General features: G+C 45.9%; 1 long non-coding RNA gene across 8 annotated transcripts in view; it reads left to right on the top strand.

Moving 5' to 3' along the window:
- Window positions 1-14469, top strand: part of LOC309643390 — a 2123356-nt gene that overhangs the window by 2010648 nt on the left and 98239 nt on the right. The window lies entirely within an intron of this gene.

Raw genomic sequence — 14469 nt, 5'->3', positions numbered from 1 at the left:
CCTTTCAAGGGGTTCAGGGGCAAGATGGGCAAGGCATTTCTACTAACTCTTCTTAAGGATCATGGACAGTGTGCCCTATGCTACGAGGTAAGCGGTGACTGTTGTAATTCTTACTGGTGATCATTTCATGTCACTGATCCTTGGCTCTCTTTGTATCTCATAGGACTGTTGTTAAGTCCAATACAAAATGAGTCTTCTTTTTAAAAAACTGAAATGTTTTACAAAGCCTAGCATTCTCATAGAGAGTCCTTTGAATTCTCCCCACTTTCCCGAGAGGCTAAGAACACTTCACACCATGAACTAGGAGAGGGGGTAGAGCCCTTTCTGATGAAATATAGAAACAAAGACAGAGTCTTAGCCTGCTTGCTCTCTGGACAGGATCTCGGACCACAAGGTCTTAAATCCTGGTATAAATGACGGAAGTGAGGACAGTTCAACTGGCACTCTCATAACAAGAGTTCTGAAACACCTTCCAAAGAGACTGTAGCAGTAGACGAGGGAAGGGAGTGCTACAGTGTGGTAGTACAGGGGGAATGCTCGGCTACAGCAGTGAAAAATGTGGTACCTATTGGTGTGCTCTCGGGGTTCTTGTACATGTAGCATAGATGACCTTTACAGTGTCCCTCCCACCTTCCCACCTGCATTAGGTGTTCTGTTTTTTTGTTTGTTTGTTTGTTTTTAATTTACGTTTATTGATTGATTGATTGATTGAACTTATTTATTCTACGTATTTATTTTTTTGGCTGCACTGGGTCCTCATTGGTGTGCACGGGCTTTCTCTAGTTGCGGCTAGCGGGGTCTACTCTTGGTTGCGGTGTGCGGGCTTCTCATCGCGGTGGCCTCTCTTGTTGCGGAGCATGGGCTGTAGGCGCGTGGGCTTCGGTAGTTGCGGCTCACGGGCTCTGGAATGCAGGCTCAGTCGTTGTGGCACATGCGCTTAGTTGCTGCACGGCATGTGGGATCTTCGCAGACCGGGGCTCGAAGCCGTGTCCCCTGCATTGGCAGGCGCCACCAGGGAAGCCCTAGCTGTTCTTACATAGAGTCTAAAAACAGAGAGCACTGAGAGAAGGTAGTGGTTATTAAAGGCTCAGGATCTAAATTCTACCTGTCTCTACACCCCTTCCCAGCTGTCGATTTGACCCCGTTTGTGAATGCCGACCTCATTCTTCAGCTTGCTCTGCCGTTTGTATACTCACCTTGAAAACTTGTTTCTGTGATGCGTTGAGCAGACACAGGGTGGCAGATTGCAGAGGTGGAAGCTGGTGGTCGGATATTTGCGGGCTGAATCTCCTTCAGTCCCATTCCCATTTCTGGTTGCGCAGAGGCCCTACTTCCTGTGTATGACGCGGAGCCATAGGATTGCGGGCAGGAGCCAAGTTCTCCATACAGTGAAGACCCCAGTGTGCCTTGGTTATAGTAATATACCTGGCTTCCTTCCTGGTAGGGAAGTGACAGGCGGCTATGCCCCTGATTTGTTCGTGGGCCTCCTGATACAGCAGTTCCCTTGGCTCTGGCCCTGTCGTCAGCTGCCCCTAGGAGGACTCTGAGCCCTAGCCACTTCTCTGGTAGATTTGCCTATTCCCCCACTATAATCACACCTGAATAAGGCAACTCAAACCTTTCAGAGATGTGTCGTGAACCTCTTGTTTTCTGAAATACCTATCTGGTGGTTGTGAGACTTAAGGCCAACCTCCCCGAGAGACTTTGTTTCTATTTCTCCTAGTAAACCTAGACTCATCTCCTGTCACCTTCAACTCTACTCCAATTGTGTTCTTTCAACCCAGACCCCTGACCCTGCTTTTTACTTCTGCCATTTCATCCTCACTCCTGCTTCCTTTCCTAAATCCATACGTCTCTTTTGGCCTTCCTAGCCCTGGGCCAAGTTCCTTCCTCTTTCCTCAGTTTTTACCCCTTTCCTTCATTCTCCCATCCAACTTTCAGGCCTTCCTTTCTCACGCCCCAGTTAGCAGCATCTCAAAATTCGAAAGGTTTATTACTCATCTATTAATTCTATTCCATTTACTTATTCGGTTCTATACCTATCTTACCTATGTATGGAAGAACCGCTGGTAGCCAAGGTGGCAGCAAGAATCCTAGCAGCTGTCACCTGACGTATCCGTAGTAGTCAGCAATTTCCATTTCTTTGTCCCTCTGGGTGAAAAATTGCAGCTTCCCCGAAGAGGTGTATCTGGCAGCATTCTCCCGTTGTTGTTGAGCCCGCCTCTTCATGGCCTCTCGCTCTGGCCTCTGCTCTTGTTCGATGGGCTTTGACATGACTGGCTCAGGCACGTTGGGTTCCCTCCATGGAACTCGTTGCTTGCTGAAGTCTTGGAGTAGAAGTTGGGTTTGGAGCTTGGGTGGGGACTGGCGCTTAGTCACAGCAGGGGGAACAGGCTCGCGCTGGAGAGAAGCGCCAGATGAAGTTTTGTAGGGTGCAGGCCTAGGAGCAGCAGGCTGAGGGACACGAGGCTGGGTATGGTTGGTCCAAGCCGGTTGGGTTGGGTTGGCCACAGTTGGCTGAGCTGGTTTGGCGGGACCTGGCAAAGAGGCAGGAGCTGGCTGGGATGAATTGACTGCAGCAGGTTGAGCTGAGTCAGTAGAACCAGGCTGGGCACGGTAAGCCACAGCAGGCCGATGTGAGGCCAGAGACTGTGGCCTCCGAGGAGCGGGTCGAGCTTGAGGCTTGTCCCAGGCAGAAAAAGGCAGAGGTATCAACTTGACCTTCCCAGGAGGAGGCCGCTCACACTGGGATGGAGATGGACACTCTGTTTCAGCACTGCTGTCTGGTTTCTGGGCTTGGACTTGCGTTTTCTCAGGCCTCTTACCCTCACGTGGGGTATGCCGCCGTGGCTGGATCGCTGGGGGTGGCTGGGGGTCTTTGGGGTTGCTTGAATTTCCCAAGAGCCGACAGGAAGAGAGCCCAGTTTTCGTCTCATTCTTCTTCCCCAGCGCATGAAGAACCTTCACAGACTCCAGCATGCGCACGCCAAGGGAGGTTCGAGGCTTTTGAAAGCTCTCTTGGCGAAGCTCAGTTTGGTGTTCCTTTCGCTTCGTGTTGGGGATTGCTGGCTTGTCTTCTGCCTTGACTTTGTTCCCTGACTGCTTGTTCTCTTCAGCCTTGTTTCTTCCTCTGGTCCTTTTGGTCTTTTCCTGCCCATGGCTCTCAGTTTTGCTGATCTTTCCGGATGCAGCTTTCTGAGGTTTGCCTTGAGAGTGCTTGGCCGTGTTCGCAGGAGCCCTGTCACTGACTGCAGCAGTGCATATAACCGCTTCTCCCCCTAACAGGCACGCTGGATCCTTTGGCTGGATTTTGGCCTTGGGAGCACCACCGATAGGCTCAGAGGCTTTCTGTTTGTTCTTCCTGGGTTGATCAGAGGGAACCTTTACGACACTTGGCTTTTCCTGCACCTGATTCACCTTAATGGCTCTGGTGTCTTCAGCTTTGATCACGTTGGGACCTTGGGATCGATCAAGATCTTTCCAAGAATTAAAGAGCTGGGGAAGGTGAATATCCTCCGCCAGTGTAGTAATGTCTGCAAGACCACTGCTAGGTTCAGTCCCATTTTCAAGTGTCCCTAGGTCCTGACGACTCAGGCTGTTCTCTCCCAGATCAGCATTTTCAGAACCAGGCTGCTCCTCTTGGCTGAGGGGATCGGTGCAGGCCAGCGGCTGGGGAATATCAGGGATTCCCAAAGGGAGTAGTGGAGGATCTTGGTTTTCTATTGGGATCTGGTAGGCCTCCAGAGGCTTTGACAGCTTGGTTTTGATATCCTCCACGTTCTTACTCTCTGTTTGTCCCTGGCTTGGAGCTGGAGGCAGGGCCAGGAGACGCCTGGCACTCTGGACTGGAGCTGTCACTGAAATGTCCCCAAGTTCAGATGGTGGGTTACTCTCAAGTATGTGACTGTTTCTGCTACTGCAGGACTTGGGGAGTTCTTGAGTTTGTGTCACACAAAACGTCTGGCTTGGAGGTTGCAATCCCAGGGAATTTTTCATCACCAGGGAAGTCTCCATCACTACAAAGGGATCAAGGGAGAAGTCAGTCCCTGGTAAATGAGATGCTCCCCCTAAACACCAACACAGCAGTCATGTACCTTTCAAGGGGTTCAGGGGCAAGATGGGCAAGGCATTTCTACTAACTCTTCTTAAGGATCATGGACAGTGCCCTATGCTACGAGGTAAGCGGTGACTGTTGTAATGCTTAACTGGTGATCATTTCATGTCACTGATCCTTGGCTCTCTTTGTATCTCATAGGACTGTTGTAAGTCCAATACAAAATGAGTCTTCTTTTTAAACAACTGAAATGTTTTACAAAGCCTAGCATTCTCATATAGAGTCCTTTCAATTCTCCCCACTTTCCCGAGAGGCTAAGAACACTTCACACCATGAACTAGGAGAGGGGGTAGAGCCCTTTCTGATGAAATACAGAAACAAAGACAGAGTCTTAGCCTGCTTGCTCTCTGGACAGGATCTCGGACCACAAGGTCTTAAATCCTGGTATAAATGACGGAAGTGAGGACACTTCAACTGGCACTCTCATAACAAGAGTTCTGAGACACCTTCCAAAGAGACTGTAGCAGTAGACGAGGGAAGGGAGTGCTACAGTGTGGTAGTACAGGGGGAATGCTCGGCTACAGCAGTGAAAAATGTGGTACCTATTGGTGTGCTCTCGGGGTTCTTGTACATGTAGCATAGATGACCTTTACAGTGTCCCTGCCACCTTCCCACCTGCATTAGGTGTTCTTTTTGTTTTTTTGTTTTTTTGTTTTTTTTTAATTGACGTTTATTTATTGATTGATTGTTTGAACTTATTTATTCTACGTATTTATTTTTTTGGCTGCACAGGGTCTTCATTGCTGTGCACGGGCTTTCTCTAGTTGCGGCTAGCGGGGTCTACTCTTGGTTGCGGTGTGCGGGCTTCTCTTGTTGCGGAGCATGCGCTCTAGGCGCGTGGGCTTCGGTAGTTGCGGCTCACGGGCTCTAGAATGCAGGCTCAGTCGTTGTGGCACATGGGCTTAGTTGCTCCACGGCATGTGGGATCTTCCCAGACCAGGGCTCGAACCCGTGTCCCCCGCATTGCATTGGCAGGCGGATTCTTAACCACGGCGCCACCAGGGAAGCCCTAGGTGTTCTTACATAGAGTCTAAAAACAGAGGGCACTGAGCGAAGGTAGTGGTTACTAAAGGCTCAGGATCTATAAATTCTACCTGTCTCTACACCCCTTCCCAGCTGTCGATTTGACCCCATTTGTGAATGCCGACCTCATTCTTCAGCTTTCTCTGCCGTTTGTATACTCACCTTGAAAACTTGTTTCTGTGATGCGTTGAGCAGACACAGGGTGGCAGATTGCAGAGGTGGAAGCTGGTGGTCGGATATTTGTGGGCTGAATCTCCTTCAGTCCCATTCCCATTTCTGGTTGCGCAGAGGCCCTACTTCCTGTGTATGACGCGGAGCCATAGGATTGCGGGCAGGAGCCAAGTTCTCCATACAGTGAAGACCCCAGTGTGCCTTGGTTATAGTAATATACCTGGCTTCCTTCCTGGTAGGGAAGTGACAGGCGGCTATGCCCCTGATTTGGAATCTGAGATGGTGCTCCCTGAGCAAGCCTGGCAGAAAGTGATGGATATAGAGGGACCATGTTATTGGCGTCTGAAGTTTTATCATACTGGGCTGCCATAAACATGGAGGAAGCAGCTGGGTGCCGGTCAGTGAGTGCCAGAGTAAAGTCTCCGAGTGAAGAGGAATTCTTTTCAGTGCTTCCTGTGATGTCCCACTCAAGAACACCTGGATAGGAAGGAGCTGAAGTGGAGATCTGGCTGTGGTCAGTAACTCCAGATAACATAGTCGTGCTGGAATGTTGGTAAAGGTAGGCACTACCCATGAGTGTCTGGAAAGAGGTACCGGTAGCCGATGCCGAACTGACGGCAGGGGCAGAGACTCTGGAGAAGTTGCAGACACTTCGTGTTAGGGAAGTTGCATTGCTCACCACAGGAAGAGAATGCTGCAGAGAATTTAGAGTTCCAAGTAGAGATGGATTTTGGAAATTTTCTGTAAGAACAAGAGGGTCATGAAAAACTCAGGGAGGTTGAGAAATTCTCACTACGTTTGAGGAACAGCATTATCTTAAGGTTCTTGCTCTCAGGACACCTCTACTATCGACCCTTCCTGAGAAACCCAAAATCAGACAGTTAATGATGGCTGTAAGGACTGAGCAGTTTTCCACTCTTCTGTATTAACTGCCTGTGCTCCCATCTTGGGCACAGATGGGCAGAAGAGCCAAGTGGTATGGTTCAGACATTGTTCTCTAGGCTGGAAGCAACCTTCTCCCTGCCCTGTCTTTCCCTTCAGCCTGCACTCGTATTGACTTCTATGCTATTTCCTAGACTGGAAGCATTTTAGAACTAGGAGGCCCTTAGAGAACTTTCTCTTTTTTCAGTCTCATTTCACGAGTAAGGAAACTGAGGCTCAGAGAGGTCGGCTTGACTTGTTCAGGTTCTCTCATTATGTTAGTGTCATTACCAGGTTTCAGAACCTAAGTATCCTGACTTCCTTGCCAGGACTCCACTCTGAGCATGATAGTGCCAGAAAGCAGGAGAAATAGAACTTATAATATAAGCATTTTTTTTGTCCATTAGAAAACAGTACGGCCATTACCATTGTCATCTTCAGTGTCTCCCTTTGCTTGTGCAGTTCCCACGCTATTACCTAGAGTTGACGTATATATAGCTCAGTCCAACTGGTGAACTGAAAGAGTCATTTTTGCCCTCTTCAAGCCTGGTTTCTCATCCTACCTCAAAATGATTACCCGAAAGTGGATTTCTTAAGTGCTTTTGGAAAGAGAAAAGTTATCTGATTACTTCAGATTACTCATCTATAAAGTGGTTATAACACCACCACCAATAATAATAGCAGTAATAATTAATAGATGAATAAGCTGATCTATTGCGTATGATTTATATGGAGGAAGATACAATAAGTTCTAGAAAGACAAAGAAAAATCATGAAAAACATGTTACGTAACGAAAAAGAAATCCATAGATATTAATGAAAACTGGGGTATGTGGGCAAGTATCAAAGCCTAATGAATTTACTAACAAATGACATTCTGTACCATACATGCAATATTATGAAAGTGAATTTTGCCCACTCTATTTTAGTGAATACTATTAACCAAAAAACACGATGGAGGTGATAGAGGTGAATGAATTCCTAGCCAATGCATACAGACAGAGACGATAAATCAGTAAAAAATGCACAACAAGCAACAGAATGCAACAAATGTGAATGTATAGGTAGCCACAACATATGTAGACAAGTATTTCAATGAAAACCGGTACAAAGCAGACAGCAAAATAGTAAGTGTAAAAGAGTTTCATTATTGTGCTCATTCATATTTTTACCCAGCAAGTAACAGGTATTAAGCCTAGGAGAAATATATCTTTTCATGAATATAACTCATATAATAAGCAGAAAGGAAGCTTAAAAAGTATCAAGAAGGTTTTTGTATTTATCCTAGAACTTAGAATCATCTTCCACATCCAAGAAGATGACATCCCAAGACCTCAAAAAACCATCATCCCTAGAATCCAATTAAAAAAGATTTTCAAATGTAAGAAAATCCAAAGGACTCCACAACATTGTTTTAGATAAATGTGGATGTTTGTGTTTTCTTTTTTTCTTTTGCCGCGCCGCGTGGCCCTGGCCGTGAAAGCACCGAGTCCTAAGCGCTGGACCGCCAGGGAATTCCCTAAATGGGGAATTAGAGATGTGGGGCTTGACTTTTTCTTTTTCTTCTCCGGTAGCTAAGATCTACAAGCGAACGATGGCTGTTGATCAATGTGCTCTCTGTGTTAGGAAGGAAATAACTGTAAAAATTGAAAAGCAACCTTGCCTTAGAAGCTACATATCACACAAAGGAAATAGTCCTTCTGATTCAATGTAGAAGATATCATTTAAAATGTTTAATTGGTCAAATGTCTACCTAGTTTAAAAATTAGAAAGAATAGAACACTGAAAAGCAGCCCCCTAGATAACCACTTTGGTTTCTGGTTTCTAGGAAGCATCATTTCTAAAACATACTTCTAAAATGTTTCTATTCCAAACTGTCAAGTGCCAGCTGTATTCAGAGAGGCAATAAAAGAAAGAAAACGGAGTATGACTTTTCTGATAGGCTGCCCTTCCTGGTGATCCCCTGTTCTGGCCTTACTTTCCTTCTTAGTCTGTTAATGTAAGGATTTGCTACCATCAGCTTTGTTTTGCCCTGCTCTGAGCAGATTTCCCTCTGTGCTGTTTCTGCTTTAATTTAAAATCTTTGGCTCCCATCAACATTCCATGGCAAACTGCCTCTTTCTTGAGAGCTCCTCTATGCTTTCCCTCTTCATTCTTATATTTTTTTCCCATCTCTTGGTTCCTGTTGGCCTGTGCTAATGAAAACAATCCTAAACTTGCTTACGTTTGACTCTGTGCCTCCCTATATAGCCCAGTACTCTCCATCCTCTCTCCCTATTCTCTCTTTTCAACTAGTCGAAATACTAGTGGAGGGAGACCATTGGAGATGAAACATCTTGGTATATATCGCTAGTTTTCTGTGTCACCTGGCTTTTCTATGTTTCTGTTGAAACACTCTTTTGAGAAGTCTCTGATTTCATTTTCTACATGGGTACCCTTTAAGGCTCAATATTGGAAAAGAAGGGGATCAGAGTGATCAACCCAATGTGGTATCCTAACGTAACAGATAAGGAAAGCAGCAGGCTTTGTGAGGCAGTCAGTGATTTGTCCAAAGTCACACAGACAGTAAACGTCAAAGTCAAAACTGAAATTAGGTCTCCAGACTTGTAGTTCAATACTTTCCCTCATTATTCCACGCTATTTTGAATCTCCTCCTCAATTTAGGGGCAAAAGAAATCGAACGCAAAACTTTCCAAAGTTTCTTTTCTTACCTGACATGGTCAGAGAAGAGGAGACATCAACTGCAGGTACAAGGGATGAGGAGACAACACTAGAGGATGTCTGAGTGGCTGCAGCTGAACGGCGCACGTGTCCAGTACAAAGGTCACTGGTTACTGGTCCAAACGGCTCCACGGAAACCCCAAGACCTCTACCAAGTGGTAGTAGGTTTGGTAGGAGAGTGATGTCACAAAGCAGGCAGTTGAAAGGTATGAGCTAGCCAATAGGGAGGTCCGATCCCCAACAGGAGGGCGGGCTTGGGTGAAGAGAGCGTAGGAGAGCTAAAACAACCCCTCAATTTCTGAGCTCTGGGGAGGAAATCCTAGAAGACAGATTTACCTCCCCCAGGCTCTTCCATTAGGGAAATCATTGCAACATTTCTTACAGACGTTCATTAATATAATTAACTAACAGTTACTTATATTCTACAGAGTATTCTATTTTATGTATCATATACTTAGAGCTATATAGATCTTATTTAACTAGTATCCTTAGGAAGGAAAGAGCCATGTAGTTTGAACTATTACAGTTGTAACTTGGTTAAAGAGCAGGGTGAAGTTTGTTGAGTGTACCCTGTGGAGAATGTTGTGGTCCAAGGCTCTTCTCCTTGACTCCTACCTTCCTTGGGCTGGGCTAGGCTGGGGGCCAGGTTGGACTTGCGACTTAACATTTCTCTTCCGCTTTCTTTTTTTTTTTTTTTCTTCCATTATGGGCATTGCTTCTAGGACAAGCCTTGGTCTTGCATTGGATGTTCCTTCCTGTCAACTTCCAGCAGCAGGAGTCTTCTTTTCAGTGCTTGATGCTTCACGAAATAGACTCTGCCCATTGGCAGCAAATACCAGAGAGCCAGGAGACAGAGCTGGTTGCAGACCTTTCCTCTTCCAGCCTTTGGTTGCAATTGTTTTGCCCATGATTTGCTAGCTCTAGTTCCTTGGGCCACACAGGTATCCTGCCATCCAGCTCTTTTTATATGTGAGAGACATTCTGAACACTGTCCCTCTTTCTTTGCACAGAAGTATATACAGTGTGGCAGTTACCGTAATCTCCTCCCCCTTGCAAACAGCCCCTCTAGAATCTCGGACCTCTAGGACTCTCTGTCTTGCATGCTTGGGTGCAAGGCCAAGCACAATGAAGAGGAGAATAATTAGAGAAAGAGGAGGACATTGGTGGAGAACTGGGAGCAGGTAAGGTGAAAGGGCACCGGAGAAAAGAGATGCATGTAGGTTTTTTGGTTTCTGTGGGAAACAAGTTGACACACTTGGGCCTCATTTTGTATTAACAGAACAGAGAGTTGTAGATATAAGTAGCTAGATCGTGAAGCAACTGCCATGAAGTCTGTACACTGAAGAGAACAGTCTCACATCTAGTTTTCATTTTGTTTTATGTCATATTACCTTATTTATAGCATTCACTGGTATGTTTGTAGAACGCAGATGTTTTCAAATGCTCTGGTTTTGTCTACATGGTTATTTCCTTGTCCTATTTGTAAGGAATCCAACATTGTAAGACATATTGCATGTTTTTCTCTTGACGATTGTTTACCTTGAAGCGTCATGAACTAACTTGAGCTGTTGGATTTTGTGGAGAAACTTTAAAAAGGGTCTGTGAAAAAGGCATTGTGGTGAGTCGCATTATGCACCCGAGCGTAAGGAGCAGATATCTGCCACCAGCCCAGCTTGGCCTGGATTGCCTCTGTGTTAGTTCCCCTGGTTAGTGCTTTTCTCCCTAACCACTCTTGTGACTGTGATAATGTGAGTTAAGGGCTGAGTTGCTAGTGATTTATGTGTGAGGTAGGCTGGTTTGAGGGAGGAAATCTATGGACCTAGTCATTTTCCTTGGTGGTAAGCTTTCAGGGGTGCAAAGATCGATCTTCCTGGGGACTTCTCTGGTACCAGGAAGATATCGCATAGATGGGACCTCCAAAGACACACATTTAATTTTTAGGCCTGTTGTTCCTATTATGAGATGTGAGTTTCTTCACTGATGGGGATGCTGCTTATCTGAGAAGAAACTGTGAAAGGTGGTGTAGTATAGAGGTGTGGCTTAAGCTTTTAAGTTTTCTTCAAGGTTTTTCCCCTAAGCTTCATACTTCAGACGGCCTACTTACATGAGACTAGTATGTGATGTCAGGCTAACAACTTCCTAAATACCTGCAAGCCAGATCAGTGTCTCTTTTCTCTATATTCCCATGGAAATCAAGGGTCCCGCCGAATTTTCCATCGAAACAGTTGATTTGTGCTGTCTCTAGGAATTCTAAAGGGCGTACCGTTGCTTCCTAACCGGTGTCATTTGGGAGATCCCCCTCTGTACGTTCAAATGATTAATTTTGAGACTCTGCTCATGTGTGCAGTAAACCCTTTAATTCCCTAAGACCTTCCTTTCCTCCATCTCATACCCCATTAAGCCCGCCTCAGTTTATCTCCTGAATTTCTTTGGAATCTGTCAGCTCTCCCTCAACATCCTAATACTGAACTTGCCTGTCTGTTGCGATTAGGTCCTAACTAGTGTCCATATATCTTGTTTCCCTCCAATCCATTCTTCACACAAGAAACCTTCAAAGCAAGTTGGAACATTGCTCATAAACATCGCTCACAAACATTGTTTTGAGAATAGAAAACACACTGGTGGCCTTTAAGACTCTGCGTGCTCTAGAATCCTCTCTGCTTCTCTAGCCCCATCTTGTGCCACGTTTGCCCTCACTTTCTATGCTTCAGATACACTGAATTAACCTTAGTTCTCACTCATCTGACAGAAGTCAGTTGAGAAATTATTTTTCACTGTGATTCCTAGCATTAAGGAATTTGATGATCAGGTTTTGTATGAGGACTAAAACTAAACTGGGAAGTGGAAGAATTGCGTTTCAACTGTTTCAGTCAACACGCATGTATTAATGATACCTAAGTATTGAACACCGGGCTAGGTTTCATGAGGGATACAGAAGTTCTGGCCATCTCTGGTTTTGGGTATCCCTTATTTGTTGAGACCTTTGCGTTGTTTGGTTGCCTTTTGTCTGTTTTCCAGATGGGAAAACAGGAACAAGGGAAGTATAGGTTATTACTAGGTGGGGTTGAACAAGTGGAGCAGCAAACTGCAAAGCAGAAAGAAGAGGGACGTACTATAGAGGGATGTGATTTCCATTTTCAAGGCGCCTGCGTCCTGTGCAGGGAGACAGCCTAACATAAAATGTGCCTAACAAAAGATCTATTGACTTCTTACTAAAAATCTCCAGTTCATATAACCCAGGGGTTTATACCTTCTCCTTTAAAAGTTCTATTCCTGGGACTTCCCTGGTGGTCCAGTGGTGAAGACTCTGCGCTTCCAATGCAGCAGGCATGGGTTCAATCCCTGGTTGGGGAGCTAAGATCCCACATGCTGCGCAGCCAAAGAAATTTTTTTCAAAAGTTATACTCCTGTGTTGTTGAATTTAGTGGTTTAGATTTTGTTTGAATGTTAAGAAGATTTCAGTTTATTTACCAGGAACAAACAAAACATAATGTAAAAATAGTTTCCCAGAAACGATTTCCATCGTTCTCTTCTTCCCTTTCTCCCGCAGACTGACTGGTGTTTCATCTTGACAAGTTCTCTGAAGTTCTCTGTCATTCCATAGGAAAGCGGTCTGGCTTGGAGGTTGCAATCCCAGGGAATTTTTCATCAGCGGGGAAGTCTCCATCACTACAGAGGAATCAAGGTTGAAGTCAGTCCCGGGTAAGTGAGATGCTCCCCCAAAACACCAACACAGCAGTCGTATACCTTTCAAGGGGTTCAGGGGCAAGATGGGCAAGGCATTTCTACTAACTCTTCTTAAGGATCATGGACAGTGTGCCCTATGCTACGAGGTAAGCGGTGACTGTTGTAATTCTTACTGGTGATCATTTCATGTCACTGATCCTTGGCTCTCTTTGTATCTCATAGGACTGTTGTTAAGTCCAATACAAAATGAGTCTTCTTTTTAAAAAACTGAAATGTTTTACAAAGCCTAGCATTCTCATAGAGAGTCCTTTGAATTCTCCCCACTTTCCCGAGAGGCTAAGAACACTTCACACCATGAACTAGGAGAGGGGGTAGAGCCCTTTCTGATGAAATATAGAAACAAAGACAGAGTCTTAGCCTGCTTGCTCTCTGGACAGGATCTCGGACCACAAGGTCTTAAATCCTGGTATAAATGACGGAAGTGAGGACAGTTCAACTGGCACTCTCATAACAAGAGTTCTGAAACACCTTCCAAAGAGACTGTAGCAGTAGACGAGGGAAGGGAGTGCTACAGTGTGGTAGTACAGGGGGAATGCTCGGCTACAGCAGTGAAAAATGTGGTACCTATTGGTGTGCTCTCGGGGTTCTTGTACATGTAGCATAGATGACCTTTACAGTGTCCCTCCCACCTTCCCACCTGCATTAGGTGTTCTGTTTTTTTGTTTGTTTGTTTTTTTTTAATTTACGTTTATTGATTGATTGATTGATTGAACTTATTTATTCTACGTATTTATTTTTTTGGCTGCACTGGGTCCTCATTGGTGTGCACGGGCTTTCTCTAGTTGCGGCTAGCGGGGTCTACTCTTGGTTGCGGTGTGCGGGCTTCTCATCGCGGTGGCCTCTCTTGTTGCGGAGCATGGGCTGTAGGCGCGTGGGCTTCGGTAGTTGCGGCTCACGGGCTCTGGAATGCAGGCTCAGTCGTTGTGGCACATGCGCTTAGTTGCTGCACGGCATGTGGGATCTTCGCAGACCGGGGCTCGAAGCCGTGTCCCCTGCATTGGCAGGCGCCACCAGGGAAGCCCTAGCTGTTCTTACATAGAGTCTAAAAACAGAGAGCACTGAGAGAAGGTAGTGGTTATTAAAGGCTCAGGATCTAAATTCTACCTGTCTCTACACCCCTTCCCAGCTGTCGATTTGACCCCGTTTGTGAATGCCGACCTCATTCTTCAGCTTGCTCTGCCGTTTGTATACTCACCTTGAAAACTTGTTTCTGTGATGCGTTGAGCAGACACAGGGTGGCAGATTGCAGAGGTGGAAGCTGGTGGTCGGATATTTGCGGGCTGAATCTCCTTCAGTCCCATTCCCATTTCTGGTTGCGCAGAGGCCCTACTTCCTGTGTATGACGCGGAGCCATAGGATTGCGGGCAGGAGCCAAGTTCTCCATACAGTGAAGACCCCAGTGTGCCTTGGTTATAGTAATATACCTGGCTTCCTTCCTGGTAGGGAAGTGACAGGCGGCTATGCCCCTGATTTGTTCGTGGGCCTCCTGATACAGCAGTTCCCTTGGCTCTGGCCCTGTCGTCAGCTGCCCCTAGGAGGACTCTGAGCCCTAGCCACTTCTCTGGTAGATTTGCCTATTCCCCCACTATAATCACACCTGAATAAGGCAACTCAAACCTTTCAGAGATGTGTCGTGAACCTCTTGTTTTCTGAAATACCTATCTGGTGGTTGTGAGACTTAAGGCCAACCTCCCCGAGAGACTTTGTTTCTATTTCTCCTAGTAAACCTAGACTCATCTCCTGTCACCTTCAACTCTACTCCAATTGTGTTC

This window comes from Balaenoptera physalus, assembly GCF_965194825.1.
Source record: "Balaenoptera physalus genome assembly, chromosome: 15".
Taxonomy (NCBI): domain Eukaryota; kingdom Metazoa; phylum Chordata; class Mammalia; order Artiodactyla; family Balaenopteridae; genus Balaenoptera; species Balaenoptera physalus.
The sequence above is the reverse complement of the archived record's forward strand: the minus strand, read 5'-3'. Positions and strand labels throughout refer to the sequence as shown.